This window comes from Pinus tabuliformis, chromosome 9, assembly GCF_031772625.1.
Source record: "Pinus tabuliformis cultivar Carrire ecotype Pingquan chromosome 9, CPIR1, whole genome shotgun sequence".
NCBI lineage: Eukaryota > Viridiplantae > Streptophyta > Pinopsida > Pinales > Pinaceae > Pinus > Pinus tabuliformis.
Genome location: NC_142307.1, coordinates 1,648,510,519 through 1,648,532,868, shown reverse-complemented (window position 1 = coordinate 1,648,532,868; position 22,350 = coordinate 1,648,510,519).

Sequence of the window (22,350 nt, the reverse complement as noted above, 5' to 3'; positions counted from 1 at the left end):
GAAAGATGCCATGATAATGGTTCAGTGCAAATTAGAACTATAGATGAAGAATTCATTCCATTTCTTGTTAATAGACATTGATTGAAAATGTACAAGACGCCTTATCAAAATAAGAGTTCATTGACAATATCAATAAGACAGTGATGATGGTGGAGCATGCTCCAGCTCCTCCCTCATCAGGTCACTAAGAAAGAGAAGAAAAAGAATAAGGATTCAGGAGAAAACCTCCATGAGCTGCCTGAGTCCCATCTTTGGCTTGAAAACCTCATGAGATGGCCCAACGATGAAAAAAAAGGACAAAAAGAATAAGAAGATCCCTAGGTGAAAACCTTCTTTGAGGAATGATGAACCTCATAAATGGGTAATTATATGGGCTCATTTTAGCTCCTAATCTAGTCAAACCAACCATTCTCTTAGCTTATTACATTATTTTCTGACTATATTTATGCTTATAGAGTGAGTTGAGTTAGTTATTATGCCATGTGGTCTAATGTGTATTTAATGCAAACTATTGATGATTTTCGAAGTCAAAGTCAAGAATCCAAGGGACAGAGGGTAGCAATAACTCAAAGTGGACAAAGGAGAGGAATTATAGGAGGGAATCCCCCTCATTTGTTACTCCTCACTACAAATTCCCCTTCATTCAGCTCAGAGTTCAAGCAGCCAAATCATGCACTAGGAGGCAGCCGAGCAAGTGAAGGATGACTAATGATTACCTCGAGTTTTGGGAGCCAACCATCCCTGATTTTAAGGAAGATGCTGGTAGCTTCATTGGTATAAGTAGAGAAGCCTAGGTCCTCACTAGGGTAAAAAATAATTTTAATTTTTGTTGGATTTTTGCTTATGTAAACCCTACTCAACTTTGAGCTTATTATTTTGTGACAGTTTCATTTAATCTTGCTATTGTTTTGGAAATAAAGATGGAATCCTTTTTGAGTTAGCGCTAAGTTACCTTAGAGGGCTAAATCTCTTGGGTTAGGGCCCAATCCAAGCATCCAAGCTCCTCTTTACTTGTATTTGAATGTTTTATTTTAGTTGTAGATTAGGTTGTTGTTAGATGTATTTCTTTTATGGCTAAGAATAGGTTGCTTTTGATGATTCAGTAGTTTGCTTCCATTTGTGCTTTCTATAGCAAGTTAAGCAATGATAAAGAGAAGATTCAAAAGGCTAGCAGGAGTGCCTTGGCCTCTTCCTCCCTTTGGGACCATGATTTGAGGCAAAGACCCTCTTGCTACCTCAAAAACATAGATTTTCCTCATTCATAGGACTTCTAGTGTTTACAACTTTATAGTAGGTTAATAGTCTAGTTCCATTTTTCTTCAGATCTTCTTCATCATGCTCACTTCTTTATTTGTAGTCATCTTCTTTCAAGGTTTCCTTTCTTTCATCATTTCTCAGCATTTCCTTTCATATATCATAGTTTAGACTAGTTTGATGCAAAACTCTATTTTTCTAGATACACTCATTTCATTGCTTGTTTGATCTTATTGGTTGAATGTCAGTTCCTTTGCAGCAGATCTCTTGTAGCTTTAGGCTAGCTTATCAGCCATCATATCCTCCATCTGATCCATGCCCTACAGGTCACCTAAACTTCACCTCAATTCTGCCTTAGTTTCCTACATTTTTTCTAAAACTTCTTCATCTCTCCTTGAGAAAATCGAGCCATCTTTCTCTCTCTTAGTGGTTTATCGTAGACCATAGATGCCCTAACACCTCATTCCAACCATCATCTATCTTTTTCACCCACTCTCACACCCTCAAAATAGTGAAAACTTCTCTCGGCCTCATGCTATAGGCCTCCTGCTGTAGGCGTCCTGTAGAACGTTGTTTTTCCTCCTATAGATTTCCTGTGTCCTCTTGTAAATTTTCCTGCAGGCTTTATTTTGAAGGCCGAGTGTGCGAAAATCCTTGAGAAGGCAACCTAAGACCTCCTAGGACCCATCCACACCATCCTACATCTTTTGAAGTACAAAAACCACCCTCCAACACCACGTATTCACTGCCACACTCACACACAATAAATTACATGCATGTCAATTTCACATAAACGTACATAAAAATCCAAAAATATGTGTTTTTCTTATTTACTTCTAGAAATATAATATTTAGATGTTTTTCACTTCCTTGAGTAGGTAATGACATTCCTTTCATGGTTTTTGTAGTGCTTTCTGCAAAAGTAGAATTAGTTGGTTAATTAGGATTTACTGGGTTTGCTTCACATTTTAGCCTTTCTCATTTCTACAATTAGCATAGCATCTGTAGAATAATGTTTCTTTCCTTCCATCACATATAGAGCTTCTTTTGGAATCCATAAAAGTTGGCTTGAGCTCTGAGTGATCTCGCGTGGCTAACCAAGTGACAACATGCTCCATGCATGCATGTGCTCTCCAACATCTGCAAGCAACAAGAACAAGTTGGTACCAAAAGGAAAATTGGTTAAGCTTATTTAAAAGATGTCAAATTTTGACTTTCTCCTACTTCGCTCAAATGCTCCAACAAGGCCAAGGCCATGCTAATCCATCACCGTTATCTATTTTAACCATCCGTCCATCATTCTTGAGCTTCTACCACTCATTTTCCTTATTGTCCTAAAAACTACGAGATGCTTTGTTTTACTATAGGATACAAAAATACATAGAGTAGAATTTTTTTTCCCTAACTTGAAAACCATGCATCCATTTAAACAACTGTTTCATGGGGAGATGCATATGGATGATGGTAACATTCTCAAGCAATTTCAGCAAGTTCCAATGCACGATTACCAAGAAATTGGCCTCCATCACCTTTGGCCATATTTTCATTTTGTCAATATCCGTGCATCCATTTAAAAAAATGTTTCATGGGGAGATGCATGTGGATGATGGTAACATGCCCAAGAAATTTCAGCAAATTCCAGTACACAGTTTCCAAGAAATCAACCTCCATAACCTTCATCCATTTTCATTTTTTTTGAGATCTGTGCATCCATTGACCAAAATTTTTCTATGGGTATGTGCATAATTATGATGGAAACATGCTCAAAAAGTTTTAGGTCAATCCAGTCTACCATTTGGGAGATATGGACAAAACAAGAGCTCTTATAGGAATTCCTGTAGTAGCTGATCCCATAGAAGTCCAACACCAGCAGCAAGGGACAGCATGTGCAGCTCAGCTCCAGCAAAAGAAGAACCTACAATAACACACAACAACACATCAGCAAGCAGGAACAACATGCATAAAAAGAAATAAAGGCATGCAGCAGAGAAAGCCATAACACCTCACAACAAATGCATTCGGATCACAGGTAAGTAACTAAATCGCTCCTCTGTTTGCATTTGTGTAATTAGAAGTCATGAGAAAGCAATGAGATGGTTGAGGTTTAATGAGGGAAAGGTGGCCAGTTAACTTGGCCACCTTCATCTAGTTGACTCCACTCATCCAAGATGTCACCGACATGTGCACACAGTCAACTCCAGCGAAAGATGCCAAGGACAGGTAGTGGAGGAAGTGTGAACTCCGATGCAATGATGGGAGATGATTACGAGGAGAAATCATGATGACCAAGTAGGTGGGGACCAATGGTCCAAATATGGATAATGTATAACTTGCCATCTCACCCCTCGTCACCGGAAATATCCATAAAGGGTAATAAGTACTCCTCCTCAAGCACGCTCACCTCCTTTTCCTTCATGTCTCCTCGTAACTCAGCTACAGTAGTCTCCTTATGCCCCCATAGCCTCATAACCATCATACTCCATCAATCTCTCCCATATTCCTGCTCTTGACATTTTCTACAGGAGCACTAATAGGAATTCTACAAGAGGGACATCAAGCTTCGACGGGAGGGGCAGTGAGTTGTTTTGAAGGGAGAAAACATTAGTTTTTGCATGATTTTCAGTCTTAGGAGGTAGATTCCATGCATGATCCCATTGAATATCAATATATGCAAGAAGTGGTTTCAAATTGAGGAGGAAATAAAGTCATTGGGAGAGGAGAAAATACATAAGAATTTTTTTTTGCTTATTTAAAAAAACACAATCTCCAATGTTTCTCTGTTTTCCTCAAAAATTGTTGTCTCCATCTCCAAATTTGGTTTCCCCAAAAATTATAAACAAAATGACAGGAGGGTTCATGAGAAAGGAGCCCACCAACTCCACTAGGCTCCATGCACATCCACAAGTGGTGGGCATCTTCACAGGGAAAATTGGATGAACGTTTTTTGGAAATTCCGAGGGTATGATGAGGAGATTGCCCAAGAATTTGCCCACTCTTTGGTCCCTCACACAAGAACTCATGCTAGTGTCATGTTTAGAGGTTCTCCCATGGAGATAACCCCTAAAGTTATTAGTAGGCTCACTACCCTTCCTCTTGGGTTGCCCTGGAGTAAGGATGAAAAACCAATTGGCCAAGATGCCAAGAAAATCTTTTTCCAAAACAATGAAACCCCTGTAGAGGATAAAAATGGCATTAGAAGGGCTAGCATACCATACCCTTGGGATGAGGTTAGCCACCAATTAATCAAATAAATTTCCTGTGAGGGGAGGTACAACATTGTCTATGGATATCACTTTAGAATCCTTCATGAATTAAGGTATGGCATGGACACTCCAGCACCTTAGAGGCTCAGCAGCCCCTACTTCCTCCTACAGTCCCTCATAAACTCCAGCACTAAGGTTCAAGCAGGGAATTCAGAGCAACTAGTTCACCATGGGTTAATCAAAATCTTAGTGGAAGAAGCCCTCCATACATTTACACTCCCTATAGCATGGGAAGTCTTCTGAAACATCACAACTGAGGATGAGATAAAGGCCCTAACCTATGATGTCAGTCCTATTGGCAGTGAGGAGGACAAGCAGCAAGGGGGAGAAGGTGAAGACACTAGTGACATAGCAGAACAAGAAAGGAAGGAGGAAGAAACTAAGATAGAGGAGGAGAAAGCTGAAGAAACAAAGCAGGAAGAAACAGAGCAAATAAAGACAGAGAAAGAGACAAAAGGAGGAGAAAAAGAGGTAGAAAAGGCACAACAAGGAGAAGGATCGCCTGAGACTCTGGAAAGGGAGGCAATAGCTACCCTCACTGCCCTCAATACACCAATCAAGCTAAAGCAAATGAGGAAAAGGCATGCCTCCATGTATTGCAGGGCTAGGAAGAGCAGAAGAATCAAAACAGGAAAACCTCAACCGTCTTGAAAAGTGCCAATTACAATTGGAGATTCACCCTTTACCAAAGGGAAAGAGTCCCCTTCCAAGACACCTATCACATATGAAAGGGGGACTCCTAGATCTTCCACATGGAAGGAAAAGGTAGTACTACACGACCCAAAGACAGACCTATAGGAGGCTCAGACAATTCTACAAGAGACACTATCAAAACTATAGGAGACCCAACAGCTTTAGAAAAGGATAGAAAAATAGCTAGAGGTGAAGGAGGAAGAACTAGAGATACAAGAACCTGATCCCCAGACTAGTCTTGCCTCCTACTACAACCTACTTAAGGAAGGAAGGATAATTCCACAAAAATTTGCAATTCCACTATTCTTTGAATTAGAGAAAGCGAGAATAAGAACACATAGATGGATGAAAATAGCCAAATCCAAGGGAGTTGAAGATGTTGGCCATATGGAGAAAAAACTCAAAGAAATGGGTAGAGAGTTGAGTGATATCAGAAACAGGGAAGCAATTACAAGAAGCCACCTTGAAAGTAAAAAAGAATTGTTAAGGAGGTAGCTGCAAGTGAAGGAGACTCAGATGGCATGCATGGCCAACTTATCCATGGAGGCATTGCATTGTAGAACACCAAAAAAATCCTATGGCCTATATCTCAAGGACCAATTGTAACAATTCTAGGTAAAGACTTTCGCACAAAGAGGCACAATTCCCTTCCAATATTACAGGCAGTTTATGGATCTGTGTGACCAAAGCACATCAGAGGATAAGGAAAAAGCGGTAGAATTCTACCTATATAAGATCACCCTCATAGACATGAATGTGAGGGACCCCAATACTAGGCTAGGGGACATGCAACTAATGGCCATGGGCTCATGGATGAACCATGAAGAGTTGAGGGTAGAAAAAATAAGGAGAATAATGATAAAAGAGTAGAATGAGCCATTAACGATAAGAGCCAAGCCATCAGATCCCATGGCACTCATCAGCACACACAACCTGCTTGCCAATAATCCTTAGATTTCCCCTAGATATACAAGTGATCAGGCACAATCCATTGCACACTTTGAGGATGTGAAAAGGCTACTTGGGTATGACTGTGTGCATGCATGCATGAGGAGATGGAACACCGTACCACACAGTTTGTAGATCAGGGAATATAATTCCCGCATGAGGATGAAGGAGGCATTAAGAAGAGTGCCAATGTACAAGCATTCCATGCAGAGTTAAAGGTCAACTGGATTGGCCTCAAACTGAGTCCCCCGCTGCTATTAGGCATGCTGGAAGGCAGAAGAGAAGAAGAAGAGGAGGAGCAGTGGGAATAGATAGACAGGAAGGAAGGATTCTATGACAAGGAAGACTAGACCATATCAGAGGCATGGGATGCTAGGGAGGCCACCAGGGCCATAAAATATGAGGAGATAGAGTAAGTTGCTCAGAGGATGAGCAACACTTTTAGTAGGGGGTGATGATGAGCCTCATAAATGGGTAATTATATGGTGTCATTTTACCTCCTAACCTAGTCAAACCAACCATTCTCTTATCTTATTACATGATTTTCTGATTACATTTATGCTTATAGAGTGAGTTGAGTTAGTTATTGTGCCATGTGGTCTAATGTGTATTTAATGCAGATTACTGATGATTTTTGAAGTCAAAGTCAAGAATCTAGGGGACAAAGGGAAGCAATAACTCGAAGTGGAAAAAGGAGAGAACTTATGGGAGGGAATCCCCCTCATTTATTACTCCTCACTACAAATTCCCCTTCATTCAGCTCGGAGTACAAGCAGCCAAATCATGCACTAGGAGGCAGCTAAGCAAGTGAAGGATGACAGATGATTATCTCGAGTTGTGGGAGCAAAGCCTTCCTGATTTTAAGGAAGCTGTTGGTAGATTCATTTGTATAAGTAGAGAGGCCTAGGGCATCATTAGGGTTGTATTTTTGTCGGATTTTTGTTGGATTTTTGCTTATGTAAACTCTGCTCAACTTTGACCTTATTATTTTGTGACGGTTTCATGTAATCTTGCTATTTTTTTGGAAATAAAGATGGAATCCTTCTTGAGTTAGCACTGAGTTACCTCAAAGGGCTGAAGCTCTTGGGTTAGGGCCCAAATCAAGTAGCCAAACTCCTCTTTACTTGTATTTATATGTTTTATTTCAGTTATAGATTAGGTGTTTGTTGGATGTATTTCTTATATGGTTAAGAATAGGTTGCTTTTGATGATTTAGTAGTTTGCTTCCATTTGTGCTTTCTATAGAAGATTAAGCATTGATAAATAGAAGATCCAAAAGGCTAGCAAGAATGCCTTGGCCTCTCTTCCTCCCTTTGGGACCATGATTTGAGGCAAAGACCCTCTTCCTGCCCCAAAAACACAGATTGTCCTCATTCATAGGACTTCTAGTGTTTGCATCGTTTTAGTAGGTTAATAGTCTAGTTCTATTTTGCTTCAGATATGCTTCATCATGCTCACTTCTTTATTTGCAGTATCTTTCTTTCATGCTTTCCTTTCTTGCAACATTTCCTTTCATAGATCATAGTTTAGACTAGTTTGATGCAAAACTCTGTTTTTCTAGATGCACTCATCTCATTGCTTGTTTGATCTTATTGGTTTAATGTCAGTTCCTTTGTAGTATATCTCTTCTAGTAGTAGGCCAACCTATCAACCATCACATCCTTCATCTGATCCATGTCCTACAGGTTGCCTAAACCTCACCTCAATTCTGCGTTAGTTTCTTGCATTTTTTCTAGAATTTCTTCCTCTCTCCTTGAGCAAATCCAGCCATTTGTCTCTCTCTTGGTGGTTCATGGGAGACCATAGGCACCCTAACACCTCATTCAAACCTTCATATATGTGAAAACTTCTCTCAGCCTCCTCCTATAGGCCTCCTGTAGAATGTTGTTTTTCCTCCTGTAGATTTTCCTGTAGGATTTCTTTTGAAGGCCGAGTGTGGGAAAAGCATCTAGAAGGCCACCAGAGACCTCCTAGGATCCATACACACCCTCCTACATCATCTCAATTATGAAAAGCGCCCTCTAACACCACCTATTCAATGCCACATTCACACACAATAAATTACATGCATGTCAATTTCACATAAAAATACATAAGATTCCAAAAATATGTTTTTTGCTTATTTACTTCTAGAAATAGAATAGTTAGAGGTTGTTTACTTCTTTGAGTAGGTAATGGCATTCCTTTCATGGTTTTCATAGTGCTTTCTATAAAAGTAGAATTAGTTGGTTAACTAGGATTGACTAGGTTTGCTTTACATTTCATCCTTTCTCCTTTCTGAAGTTAGCATAGAATTTATAGAATAATGTTTCTTTCCTTCCATCACATATAGAGATTCTTCTGGAATCCATAGAAGTTGGCTTGAGCTCCTAATGATCTCGTGCCAGCTGACCAAGTGACAACCTATAGTGAGAACTAGTACTTGTGCATACAACGCTGATGCTTCCAAGTTTGTTACGAACTACTGGGTTGATAAGAGTAAAGTAGGTAGCCCAGGAGTTGTAGCATTATTTCTACAACACTGGTGCTCACCAAGGTTCCCAAGGTAAACATCTAGGGTGAAAACCTCTCTAAGGCAGCCTAGGTGTTTTTTTTCAAAAAACAAAAAAAAAAGAGAAAAAAAACATAATTGTTATTTGTAGGTGGGCGAGAAAGACAATCAAGGAGTAAAGAGAAGATCCAAATGGAACCCTGCCTCACATATATTCATCTCATCCACTCCTTACCATGCATCCCTACATCAATTCCATTAATTTTTCACTTCATTGCTTCAATTTAGGCAAAGACTATGTTTTCTACAAGATCCCCTGAAAACCTACAAGATGATCCTTTAGGAATTACAGTGGCCCAGAAAATCTATAGGAATCAAACTGAGGATGAATGGTAGGTTGGTTAGGTCCCAAAAATTCATTCTATACATTATCTAACCCCTCATCTTATCCATTACCATCATCCTTGCACTCACCATTCAAAACAAAAAGAGATCAGTTTCTGCTAGTTATGAAAAAAAAGGAAAAAATGGAAAACATCGGAGAGTAAGAGCATTACCTGAATGTCCCTTGCTCCACACACACTCCTACTCCCTATGTCCATTGATTGCAGCATCCTCATAGCCAAAGCGAGTAACATGATTAAGAAATTCTAAGGGAGAGGAAGCTACACGACATCCTATAGGAAATCCTCTAGCAGCCTATCCCACAAAATATCAATCCTCAACTATAGGTCTTCACTAGGATGATCCAAGAGCTCCAGATAGCAAACAACAGACAACATAGGAGGAATAAAAATGACCATGTAGCAAATAAACAATGTAACACCTCTGATCTTCGACAACTGCAGCATGGCATGGAGACCACAGGTAAGTATCCTGCTTACTCACTCAAATGCATCATTTGGTCAAAAGTTGTAAGGGTTATGAGGTAGTTGGTTTATAAGTGAAAAGGTGGCCAGTTAACTTGGCCAATTTCATTCAGTAATCACATATAAAACCGACTTTCCTCCCACATATGGCTGCAACCGACTCAAAGATAGAGGAGGAGTAGAACAAGAAGTGGTTAACTATGGATCTATGAGGTGGGAGCTGATTATGAGGAGTGGGAATAATTAGGTGGTAGTGGGGACCAACGGTCCAAAAATGACAATGTACCTCTTGTTATCACTCAGGTTGTCCCTTTTGACTCCCAAAGGGATACGGCCGAGGTAACCACAAACCAATCTTTGGACTGCAGGTCCTAGCCTACCTGCAGTCAGAGAGGGCTCTCTCTTTAGGATTTAGCTTTGTTTAAGGGATGATTTTAGGCTAGATATGATGCACATGGGTTTTTTTTGAGTTTGGTGGGATGGTTGATATATTCAAACAGAGTTGGCATACAAAGTGTAAGAAGTTCAAACCATTGGGCATGGAGTCAATGAATGTGAACTGAAGGGTGCGTTTTCCTTGGCAGAAGAGGGGAATATGGAGCAGGATAGCTACGCATGGCACAATGATTAAATGATGGAACCAGGATGAAATGGAGGTTAGGGGATGAGAGGCAATTAAGGATCTCTCATCCAGCCAAAGAGGGAAAGTGGATGAAGACTATATAGGAGCAATGAAGGATTCCTAAACAGCATTCAGAAATGAGAAATAGCTTAAACATGATCAATTAAGTATGCATATTTATCACTAATTCAGAGGAAAACATAGAAAAGTTACAAGAATTGAGCACAGAGGGCATGAAAGCCAACTCTGAACTATTCCTTCTTCCTGCAACTTAGATTATGATATACAGATGATACAGATACATATAAACTGATAAACAGAGGGAGGAAAGACATATTGAACCATGAGCAAGCACATGAATTCCACATCAAAGCTCTTCAACCATTGAAAGCACAACTAGCCAGTTCAAATGAAAATATTCTAGCAATCTTTGATTACAAAAGTTCTTAAGCTTATAGCGCAGTCTGGAATGAGAAATACAACCAACCCTTTACACTATCCAGAGGGTGGTATAAATAGAGAAAATATCTACAAAATATCTACAACAACAGATCTGATAGCAGATCTGGAGAAATGAATGCTTCTAACCTAACATTTATTGCAAATAAATGAAAGAATGCCTATCTACCAGCTGCGCAGGGACTGCAGCCATAAGAATGAATAAATTATTGGTCATTTGAGCAATGCGTTGGCACTTCTACAATAACTGTGCCTTGGGACTTGCTACGCTGCTCATATGTGTCTTTGTACACTGTCTCTGCAAAATCTGGGCTTTAAACACTTGAATTGCCCCTCTAGGCGGTTCTGCTGCTGTAGAGTGGCTTTAATGCTCATAGCTGTGATCTGGTGGGCTTCGGTGGCTCTGAGTTGCTTTATTGACTTTGATGGGGGCCTCTTTAATGTTCTGCTACTTCGAACTGCTGATATTTTGATCTGATACTCTTTGCCGCTTCCTCTGATACACTTTGACACTGAATCAGGCCACTTTCTCTCTCTGATACTCTTTAACTGTCTAATCGCCCCTTTATCTGCCAATTTAATGTAAGAATAACTGCTGCAAATGCTTCTGTGGCCTTTGGGATGCTATCGGCGCTTGGCCGATCAAAAATGATGCTTAAATCTTCAAAAAATGCTGCGAAACGGAGGAGAAATGCATGCTAATAGATTGTTGAGGAAAAACCATGCGTTTGGATGTATTATGGGCATGAAGTGATTTCAAAATAGCCAAGGAAAGCATCGTTCCTTTGCAGTTGTGGCGGCAGGAGCGCTGTATAAACAAAACTTTAACAAATGCCCCTTTCCTTATAATGCGCGAATGCTTAAAAACATGAATTTTCATTGAAAATTGGCACTGCCGCACCACTGTGCATTCTATTAAATCATGGCCGTTGGATCGCGAGAAGGCAAATCCAATGACTGGCGCTAAATCAGCGATCGGCGGATCGATGGATCCCAAACCATAATGCCTCTGATGAGCGATGAACCCCGCGGACCCGAAATGCATTATAGGCTCCCTTTTGATTTACATCGGGTCCGGCCCATCGGCGAACCCAAATCGGCGGATTTTAATAAAAATGATAAGCGGACCCGAAATCCTTCAAAACTGCATTTTATTGCTTTTCGGGCCCGGTATATGGAACCTACAGTAGCGACCCCTTTCGGACCCGATATTCATTAAGCTCTGCTTTATTGCATTTCGGCTCCGGAATATCGGAGCACTCCCATTTCATTGTACAAAGGGCTCCTTTCGGACCCAAAACTTTTATATGTCGTGCCTTATTATTATTTCGGCTCCGGCCAGTCGGAGCAATATATGGGGCGATGCGATCAAAAACGGGCCGTTGATCTGAGGGCCCAAATGGACGGCGGAGATTAAGTCGGCGCTTCGGCATCGGCGGGGACATGAGATTTACATATGCGCGATCGCCGAAATGATGCAGACCGTGGATGAGTGGGGGCGATGGACGACTGTGATCCAGTCGGCATATCGGCGATCGGTGGCCCATTATAACCCATGCCTTAACCCCGAATATTTGTGATATGCCGATAAGCGATATCGCATCGGCCATTGTTGATCGGACATGCAAAAATTGTTGTTGTTTCAACACAAGACCTCCCTCCCGACTGCGATATTGCATCGAAGGGGGTGCAAAAGACTCTTTTTTACATCGGAGCAATTTATTATAAAATAAAGGCAAGGCGAATGAATTCAGAGGGGTGAGGTAAGTGCTTGGAATGGACTTCTAGGGCATCGGAAGGGGTCTGATGGCCAAAAATGGAGGATTCATGCCTTGGAAGGATTCCAAAGGCACCTGGGAGGATTTTTATGTGTTTTGAGAGGGGTTTAATGGCCTTTAAAAGGGTTTGTGCCTTGGAAAAGGTAGAAACAAGGCCAAAAGATGGTTTTTTATACATATGAAGGGAATTTATCCTTTGTGAAGGAATCAAAAAGCGCTAGAGGGGTTTTATAGAGTGATGAAGGGCTTTATGCATCAGAAGGAGTCTAAAATGCATCTGGAAGATGGTTAGAGGAGGGCAGTGTGGGTTCTTGCTGAGTTTCTGATAAACTTAGCAATTCCCGAGGATGTATATGGTTTTGTTTCAACCAGGGGGAGGGGATAAGTATATAGGGGAGTAATATACATAGCTTTAGTAGGGGAAGGGGAAATAGATAGGGAGCTACATAGTAAAGTTAATAGTTAATATGACAATGATGAGAAAAAGTGCTAAGAATGATGTCTTAGGCTATCAATGGGGGAAAATGACTGATAGAAGAAGTGTGTACATTCCTTGAGCTAGCAGATCTTCACCAAGGCAAATGATATGGAGAATGATGAAACTAAGAGGTATCAAGCAGATCTTGACCTCTTTTAGGGGAAGTTAGTGAGAGATTTGGGAAAAGAGGAAGAAGGGGATGTTAGACATGCCTCGCTTGAAATCCTCCAACTGAAAAAACTGCCTCAAACTAAAAATGAATTGCTTACCAAAAATTGGAACACAGCAGTGGCATTTAGACTAGCACGCTTTCATGGACATTTCTTTGGCCATCTGTAGCAAATATGGAGCATTGCAGCATGCATAGTACGACCTATTTGGCACGTAAAAATGTCGATCATGAAAGATGATTAACCTGCTGCAGCAGGAGGCTAACACCTCTGCTGCCAGCACACCACCTCACCCTGAAAATCCATAAAGGGAAACAAAACATTGTTTTCATGCATTCATGCATCCAACCTCCTCGAAACTCCGTCACTCAAGTCGTTCTCACAACTCTGGCCACCCACTGAAAGCAAGGATCCATTGTTCTGCAAGAGAATTTCTACAGGAACATGAATAGGAATTCCCACAAGAACAGTCTACTGGAGAATTCTATAGGATACACAGAGGCAGTCTATAGGATAAGAAAAGAGGGGTTCAAGAGGGAATATCATGAGAATTGTCCACTCCCACCATTCAAAAGAGGTAGGATCTAAAAATCCATCCCCATTTAGAAGAAGATGAACTAGAAATTCTCTAAAAGCTGTTGGATATATGTTTTGAAACCAGCTCAAGAAAAGATAGAAAAGATAGATCAACGCCTTAGAATTCAGCCTCTTCGAGGGGGCAACCTCCTTTAAATTACATAAATGAACAATTCTTGGATGATTCAAATGAGAAAACCTCCTTTCTATATATAGGAGTCTAAGGAGTCATAATATAATCTAGCCGACCTAACAATAATAATATAAAGCCACAAAAATAACAATAGAGGGATTCTATGGGGCACAGTAATAACAATATGGGGGCAATAGGGGCACAACAATATTAATAAGGGGTATAACTACAATAGTAATGGGGTAATCACTAGTATTATAGGGACCCAACATGCCCCTCTCCTTCAAAAAAAATTTGTCCTCAACGCTTGAGTAGTTCTGCATACTTCTGCATAAAATTCTCATCCTTCCATGTGGAATCTTCAGTAGATAAGTTCTTCCACTTGATAAGATACTCTAAAATTGATCGATTTCGTAGCTGTCGAGTTCTTTTTTCTATGACTGCTTCCGGTTCCAATATAATTTTTCCTTCCTCGTCAAGTTCTAGCAATATTCTTTGAACTGGGATCTTGTTGCCTATAACCTTCTTTAAACATGAAACATGGAAAACTGGGTGCAATCGAGAAGCTGCAGGAATCTCCAATTTGTATGCCATAGTACGAATCTTTTGCAACACCTTGTACGGACCATAATACTTTGGTGATAATTTATTATCCTTCTTAGCTTGCTTGAGGGACATTTGCTTATATGGTTGTAGCTGTAGCAATACCCAATCACCTACATCAAAACTTCTTTCACTGCGATGTTGATCTGCCTGTTGTTTCATTCTATTCTGTGCCAACACAAGGTTATCCTTTAAGAGTTGGAGGACTTGTTGTTGATGTTCGATGTGATGTTCCATTGCCTTAACCTTAGCATTTTCTCTTAAATATGATGTGATGGATGGTGGTTGATACCCATAAAGTGCCATAAATGGGGTCATTTATGTTGCTGTATGGAAGGAAGTGTTATACCACCATTCAGCCAGAGGCAACAATTTGACCCATTGTGTCTGTTTATTAGATACAAAGCAGCGAAGATATCCTTCCAAACATTTGTTTACTATCTCAGTTTGCCCATCAGATTGAGGATGATAAGATGAGCTATGAGCTAACTGAGTACCAAGACAAGAAAATAATTCTGTCCAAAAATTTCCAGTGAAAATGGGATCTCTGTCACTTACAATAATCTTTGGGTTTCCATGTAGCTTTTGAATTGTTTCCATAAATGCAGTAGAAACTGTACTGGCTTTAAATGGATGTGATAATGCACAAAAGTGTGCATTCTTGGTAAGTTTGTCAACTACCACCATGATGACACTCTTTCCCTCAGACTTGGGTAAACCTGTGATAAAATCCATTGAAACCTCCTCCCAACGTTGGCTTGGAATGGATAAAGGTTGTAATAGACCTGGTGTCTTAATTGTTTCAACTTTATTTTGTTGGCAAACCAAACATTTTGCTACAAACTTTTGAATATCTGATTTAAGGCCATCCCAAAAAAATTCCTTCTTAACCCTGTGGTATGTTTTTAAAATCCTGAGTGCCCTCCTAACGGAGAAGTGTGCAATTCCATAAGAATCTTTTGTTTTAGTTGGGAATTCTTATAGAGGTATAAGCGATCTTTGTACCATAATGAATCATTTTTCCAGCTAAATGTATCAGATGTACTAGAATCTTGTTGTAACTTTCGAGTAAGTGCCCACACTTCTTTGTCATTCTTCCATTCCTCCCTTGCTTCGGTTATCCAATCTGGTTGGATAATAGAAATGGCGCACAACAATGCTTCCACATCCTCATCCTTTCTTAAGAGTGCATCTGCCACCACATTTTGCTTCCCTTTTTTGTAGATGATTTCAAAGTCATAACCCAACATCTTTGTGACCCACTTTTGTTGCTCTTCAAAGGATAATCTTTGTTCTAAAATGTATTTAAGGCTATGATGATCCGTTTTTACCTTGAAGTGTCTTCCCATTAGGTAGGGTCACCATTTCTTATGTGCATGGAGTATTGCCAACATTTCCTTCTCATAAATAGCTTTTCTTAAAAACTTTCCCTTGATTGGACGACTTTCAAAAGCAATGGGTCTTTCATCTTGCATTAGAAAAACACCAATTCCATTTCCTGAAGCATCACATTCCACAATAAAGGTTTTTGTGAAGTCTGGTGTAGCTAAGACCGGTGCTTGGCACATTTCCTCTTTAATGTGTTTGAAGGCCTTTGTTGCTTCCGGAGTCCATGAAAATGCATCTTTCTTCAATAATGTTTTTAGAGGTGCTGCTATTCTCCCATAATTCTTAACAAACTTGTAATAATACCCTGTCAACCCGAGAAATCCTCGTAGATGCTTTATGGATGTGGGGATTTTCCATTCCTTAATGGCTTTAATTTTGCTAGGGTCTACCTTAACTCCTTCATGAGATACAATATGACCTAGATATTCCACCTCTTGGACTCCAAAGAAACAGTTGGATCTTTTTGCATATAATTGTTTCTCCTCCAATAGTTGTAGCACCCTATGAACATGTTCAACATGATCCTTCCAAGACTTGTTGTAGATTAGTATATCATCAAAAAATACTAACACAAATTTTCTAAGGAATGGTTTGAAAATTGAATTCATCAAACCTTGAAATGTTGAAGGTGCATTGGTAAGGCCAAAAGGCATGACCAAAAATTCATAATGACCCTCATGAGTTCTAAATGTTGTTTTCAGAATGTCTTCAGTCTTCATTTTGATTTGATGATATCCTGAACAAAACCCTTTTGCTATTTTTTCTTCCAATTTTTGTGGTGTCAACCTTAGAGGTTGTGGAAGACTAGGGGCAACAACACTTCCGTCTTTATAGTTGTGAGTGGTATGCTTCCCATTTGCCATGATTTTGTTTTCCTTTTTCTTGCTAACTTGAATGCCTTCTCTAATAAATCAGGTTCCCAAAGGCGAACATCATGTTGGATATTATCCTTTAAAGACCCTGTGAACACATCAATCCTATGCTCCTCTGGAATATCTTTTACCCTTATGTTCAATTTTTGGAATTCCTCAATGTGCTCCATTATTGAACCCTTTTGTTTGAGACTTATCAATTGGCTAAAAAAAGTGTTGCTTTTTGTATCCTCATAATGTGCTATCAATTCTTCCGCAAAAATTGCCCAAGTGATAAATTGTTTACGAGAACGAAGCCATTGATACCATACAAACTGATTTGGTTCCAAATATAAAGTTGCCATACGTACCTTTTGTGTGTTTTGCACATTATTGAGATCGAAGAATTGCTCCATCTGTAATATCCATGTGGCGGGATCCTTGCCATCAAACTTCCTCATATCGATTTTTGGAATATGGTGGGTCTTCGATCCAACATTAGAGTCTATGGAATCATGATTAACATTTCTTTTGTTCAAATCATGAGTTTCCTTTACAACCTTTTCACCATTAGTAAGTATTTCTTGTAGAAAATTTGTCAAATCTGTCTTCAAATCTGCCATGTCTGTCTTCAAATCTGTCTTCATATCTGCCATGTCTCTCTTCAAATATGTCTTCAAATCATCCATCTTAGCTTCCATGCCCTTTATCTTAGATTCCATGTCATTTATATTAGATTCCACGCCATTTATCTTAGCTTTTGTTAGCTTTTGTGAGCGTGACATTTGTTGCACTTGTTTTTGTAATTTTGATATATCATGTAGCATTTCTTCCTCTTCTTCATGAGTCATGCTAGAGCTTTCAAGTTCCTTACTAGGTTTTTGCATTTCCTTTCCTCGTGGCATCAATTACCGATAATAATGCTTTACTATGCCCTTTGAACTCCTTCAAACCAAGCTTACGCAAAAATTTAAAAAAAAAACTACACACCTTTTTTCACTTTGTAGAAGCCTGATATTGAATCTGATGTATCTCTGTAATTTCAGATCCTTCAGTTCTGAAATTGCGATCTGTAGTATCCTTCTATGTCCTCTTTCCAATGCCACAAGTCTGACCCAAATTGGATTCTCCAAGGAATAGTTATGCGAAATCTCCCACAGTGACTTGATTATAGACTAGTTCAGTAGAGCGAACTTGTACGACGTGCCACGAGTCACTGTTTCGACCTTTGGATCTAAAAAATGCATACAAGAAACTAAAGTCTATCCTCTTTCTGTACCTTCTTACAAAATTTCAATCTGATCCCCAGAGAAAAAGTTATGACGATTTTCCCCAGGTCACTTGTTTGGAATGTAATTCAGGAGTTTGCAAAAAGACCAACTTCCTCAAATCATATCTCCACAAATATAGTGCGAAAAGCTCTAAAATTCGGACCCGAGGTTCAGCGCGATTTCTTCTCAAATGGTTTTTTGTTGCAACTTCTGAAACGTCGCAGAAAAAAAAAATTATAGCGAAAATTCCACGATGATCTGTTTGGAGTAGCGAAACCCTAGAATCCAAAGCTCTGATACCAAATATTATTAAACCAGCTCAAGAAAAGATAGAAAAGATAGATCAACACCTTAGAATTTAGCCTCTTCAAGGGGGAAACCTCCTTTGCATTACATAAATGAACAATTCTTGGATGATTCAAATGACAAAACCTCCTTTCTGTATATAGGAGTCTAAGGAGTCATAATATAATCCAGCCGACCTAACAATAATAATATAAAGCCACAAAAATAACAATAGAGGGATTCTATGGGGCACAGTAATAACAATATGGGGGCAATAGGGGCACAACAATATTAATAAGGGGTATAACTACAATAGTAATGGGGTAATCACTAGTATTATAGGGACCCAATAACATAACAACTGTGGAAGGTGAATTACATACACAGGAAACTATGTTTTCTCCTGAATTTAAAATTCTTGTGTCAAACCTCTCATTTCCCCCTTAAGCCTCACAAGCAAGATGATAGGTGGGTTTAATATGAGAGAACCCACAAACACTGTGAGGATACAAAAACACCCCCAAGTGCTTGAAATATTTATAAGACACCAATGGATGAGGTTTTTTGAAAAATTCACAGGGTATGATGATGAGGTGGCTGAATAATTTGCTCATTCCCTCACTCCACACAGTAGAATCCATGCCACTATTATAGTTAGAGGGATCACTATAGATCTCACCCGAGAGCTCATCAATTCGGTCACCACACCTCCCCTAGGAATTCCATGGAGAAAAGAAGACAAAGAAAATAGTCAGGTGGCAAAAAGGATCAACAGAGGATAAAAATGGAGTAAGGAGGGACAGTCTGCCATACCCATGGAGTGAGGTAGGTTACCAACTCATCAAATATATCTCATGTGAGGTTAGATATAATGTTGTTTATGTCTACCATTTTGGGATGCTTGGAGAATTATGATTTGGGGTAGAAACACCAGTTGACCAAAGACTCAACATACCCTATTTCTTGATGCAATCAATCATAGGCTCTAGCAACAAAGTAAAGGAAGGTAATTCCCAAAAATTGGCTCATGATGGATTGATCAGGATCCTCATTGAGGATGCCCTTCGAAACCTTAGGATCCCTATGACATGGTTAGTCTTCAGAGACTTAACAGTAGAGGATGACATCAAAACCCTCACCTATGATGTTATTTCTTCTGTCAATGAGGAGGAGGCAAAACCAGAAGATGAAGATACAGAGCTAGATGGGGATGAGATGGATGAAGAAGAAACTAATACAGAGAAAGACGATTAAGAAGAAGAAGAAGGGGGAGAAGAGAAGGAGGATGATGTTGGAACAGAGGAGGAACCGATGGAAGAAAATGATGGAGATGAGAAAGAACATTAAGAGGAAGAAGATAAGAAAAATAGAGAGGAAGAGGGCATTGAAACAAAAGGGGAAGAACACAAGAAGGATTCACCTAGGGTGTCTCTAGAGGTGCTTGACTGAGAGGACAACTGCAGGAAAGGGAAAATAAACTAGCATGCATGGCCAGCTCTAGTTAGAGGCCATCCAGTGTAGGATGTAAGCTAAATCCTATGCTCTTTACCTCAGAGAACAATGGATGCAATTTCAGATTAAAACACTAGCACAAAGGGGCACCATGCCATTTCAAGAATATGGGAAGTTTATTAATATTTATGATCAAAGTAAACTAGAGGATAGGGCCAAAATGGCAGAGTTTTACTTGCACAATATGGCCCTCATAGACATGAATGTTTGGGATCCTAATGTTGAGCTAGGAGATCTACAATTAATGGCTTTGGCAACATGGATGAACCATGAGGAGTCAAGGAGAGATGAAAAAAATATTGGCCAGAGAGCAAAATGGACCTCTTTCTATCAGAGCTAAACAATCAAATCCCATGGCCCTAATCATCACCCATAATCTAATTGCAAACAATCCTCAGGTGGCACCTAGATATCTTGCTGCCCAAGAGCAAGTAATTTCACATTTTGAGGATATCTTTAGGCTGCTAGGAGATGATAGTATACATGCCTGCTTAAGGAGATGTAACATACTAGCACACAACTTGAATATCAGAGAATATCACTCCCCTCAAAGGTAGAGAGAGGCACTCAGCAGGACACCAATGTATAAGAAATCAAAGAAAATGTTGAAGGTCAATTGGATAGGCCTAAAAATCAGTCCGCCACTACTCATAGGGATGCTAGAAGGGAGAAAATAAGAAGAGGAAAAGAGGCAGTGGGAAGAATTAGGATGGAAGGTAGGCTTCTATCAATAAGAAGAAGAGACCATAGTAGAGGCATGGGATGTTAGAGAGGCTGCCAGAGCCATGAAGGACATGGATATTGACTAAGTTTCTTAGAGTATGAGAAACACTTTCAGTAGGGGGTGATGATGAGCCTCATCATTGGGTAATTATATCAGCCTTAATTCACCTCCTAGCTTAGTCAAACCAACTATTCTCACAACCTATTGCATAATTTTGATTATATTTTGCTTATGAGATGAGTTAGAGTTGCGTATTTTTCTTTGTGGTCTAATGAGCATTTAATGTAGGATTAAAGGATAAAAGTAAGGAATTTCGGCAAAAACCTTGGTCAAAACTTGAATGGAACAAGGGAGAGGAATTATAGGAGGTAAATCCTCATTATTTACTACCTCCCATTCGAATATTCCTCCATCAGCTCGGAGTGCAAACAGCGAAATCATTAGGACTAGAAGGTAGCCGAGAAAGTGATAGTCAAAGCACCACTTTATCTCGAGTTTTGGAGTCGAGCCTCCCTAATTTTAAGGAAGTGGTTGGAGACTTTAGATGTATAAGTAGAGAGGCCTAGGATCTCAATAGGATTCAGATTTTTTTAATATAAAACACTACTCTATTTTTGAGCTACAAGACTTGTGACAGTTTTGATGTAATCCATGGTTTTGATAATAAGAACGAGTTTTGTTTTGAGCCAGTACCGAGTTAACTTAGAGGGATGAATATCTTGGGTTAGGGCCCAACGCTATTACCCAAGGCTCCTCTTTATTGTACAAGTATGCTAAAATAGGTTCATGGTTTAATTGTTCATTTTCTTAAGTAGCGACATCTCCATTCCAGCAATATAGAGTAGATTGGTTTAGTTTTAGTTTGTTTCCATTTGTGCCTTCTTTCAATTAGCAGGTTAGAAAGGAGAAAAAAATCCCCGTAAGGTTTTCAATAGGTTTCTTGGCCTCACCTCCTCCCTTTGGGACCATGACTTGAGGAAGAGACCCTTCAACAACCCCAAAAAAACAGACTCCTAGTTCTTGCATGAGCTTTGGAGTTTGTTGTCTTGATTCAGTAGCTAGTTCATCTAATTGCCATCTTTTCCCATCACTCTCTTTCTGTAATAAGATCCCACTCATATTCTCATTTCTTTCAGAACTTTCTTCATGCATAATATTCGTGGAAGCTAATAAATCACATCTTAATCAAATTATACCCGTGGATTTCCTTACCATTCGATCCACAACAAACCTGACCAATCACCGTCAACCGCGTGTCACATAACTGACTTATTCATTTCAACTCTTGAATTTAGGTGCTCCAAATCTCCACCATCTATCTATTTCGCTTGATCCAACGGCCATCGCGTCACCCACTCGCTAACTAGCTTGACCGATCTCCACTATTGATTGATCCTACATGATCCAACGGTTATTGTGCAATCTTACGTGAACTCTTGCATGACCAATATGCGATTGAGAGTGAGTGAGAAAATTGGTTTTCTCATGCTACATGTCACCCACATAGGCTAATCGTGTGAACTTTAGGAATATCGCTTACAACTCTTAGGGAATGCGAGATACTGCTTAACACCTATGAAGACCGCTCCATCACGTCGCTCGCTCATCAACTAGCTTGGCTAATCTCCACCGTCGATCAATCCCACATGATCCAATGACCATCGCACAATATCGCGTGAAGTCTTGCATGACTGATATCCGATTGAGAGCACGTGAGAAAAGTGGTTTTCCTGTGCTACGTGTCACCCACTTAGGCTAATTGCGTGAAATTTAGGAATTCCACTTATAGCTTTTAGGGCGCACGAGATACTACTTACCACCTACAAAGACCACTCCATGATTTTGCATGTTTTCCACCCTTCTGTCGACATGTGACTTGATGTTATCCATCCATATATTAATGTAATATCCTTCGATAAGATCTCCACCGCTCATCTTCCATAAATCTCGTTTGCTGATCCAACCGATCCAACGGTTCCTA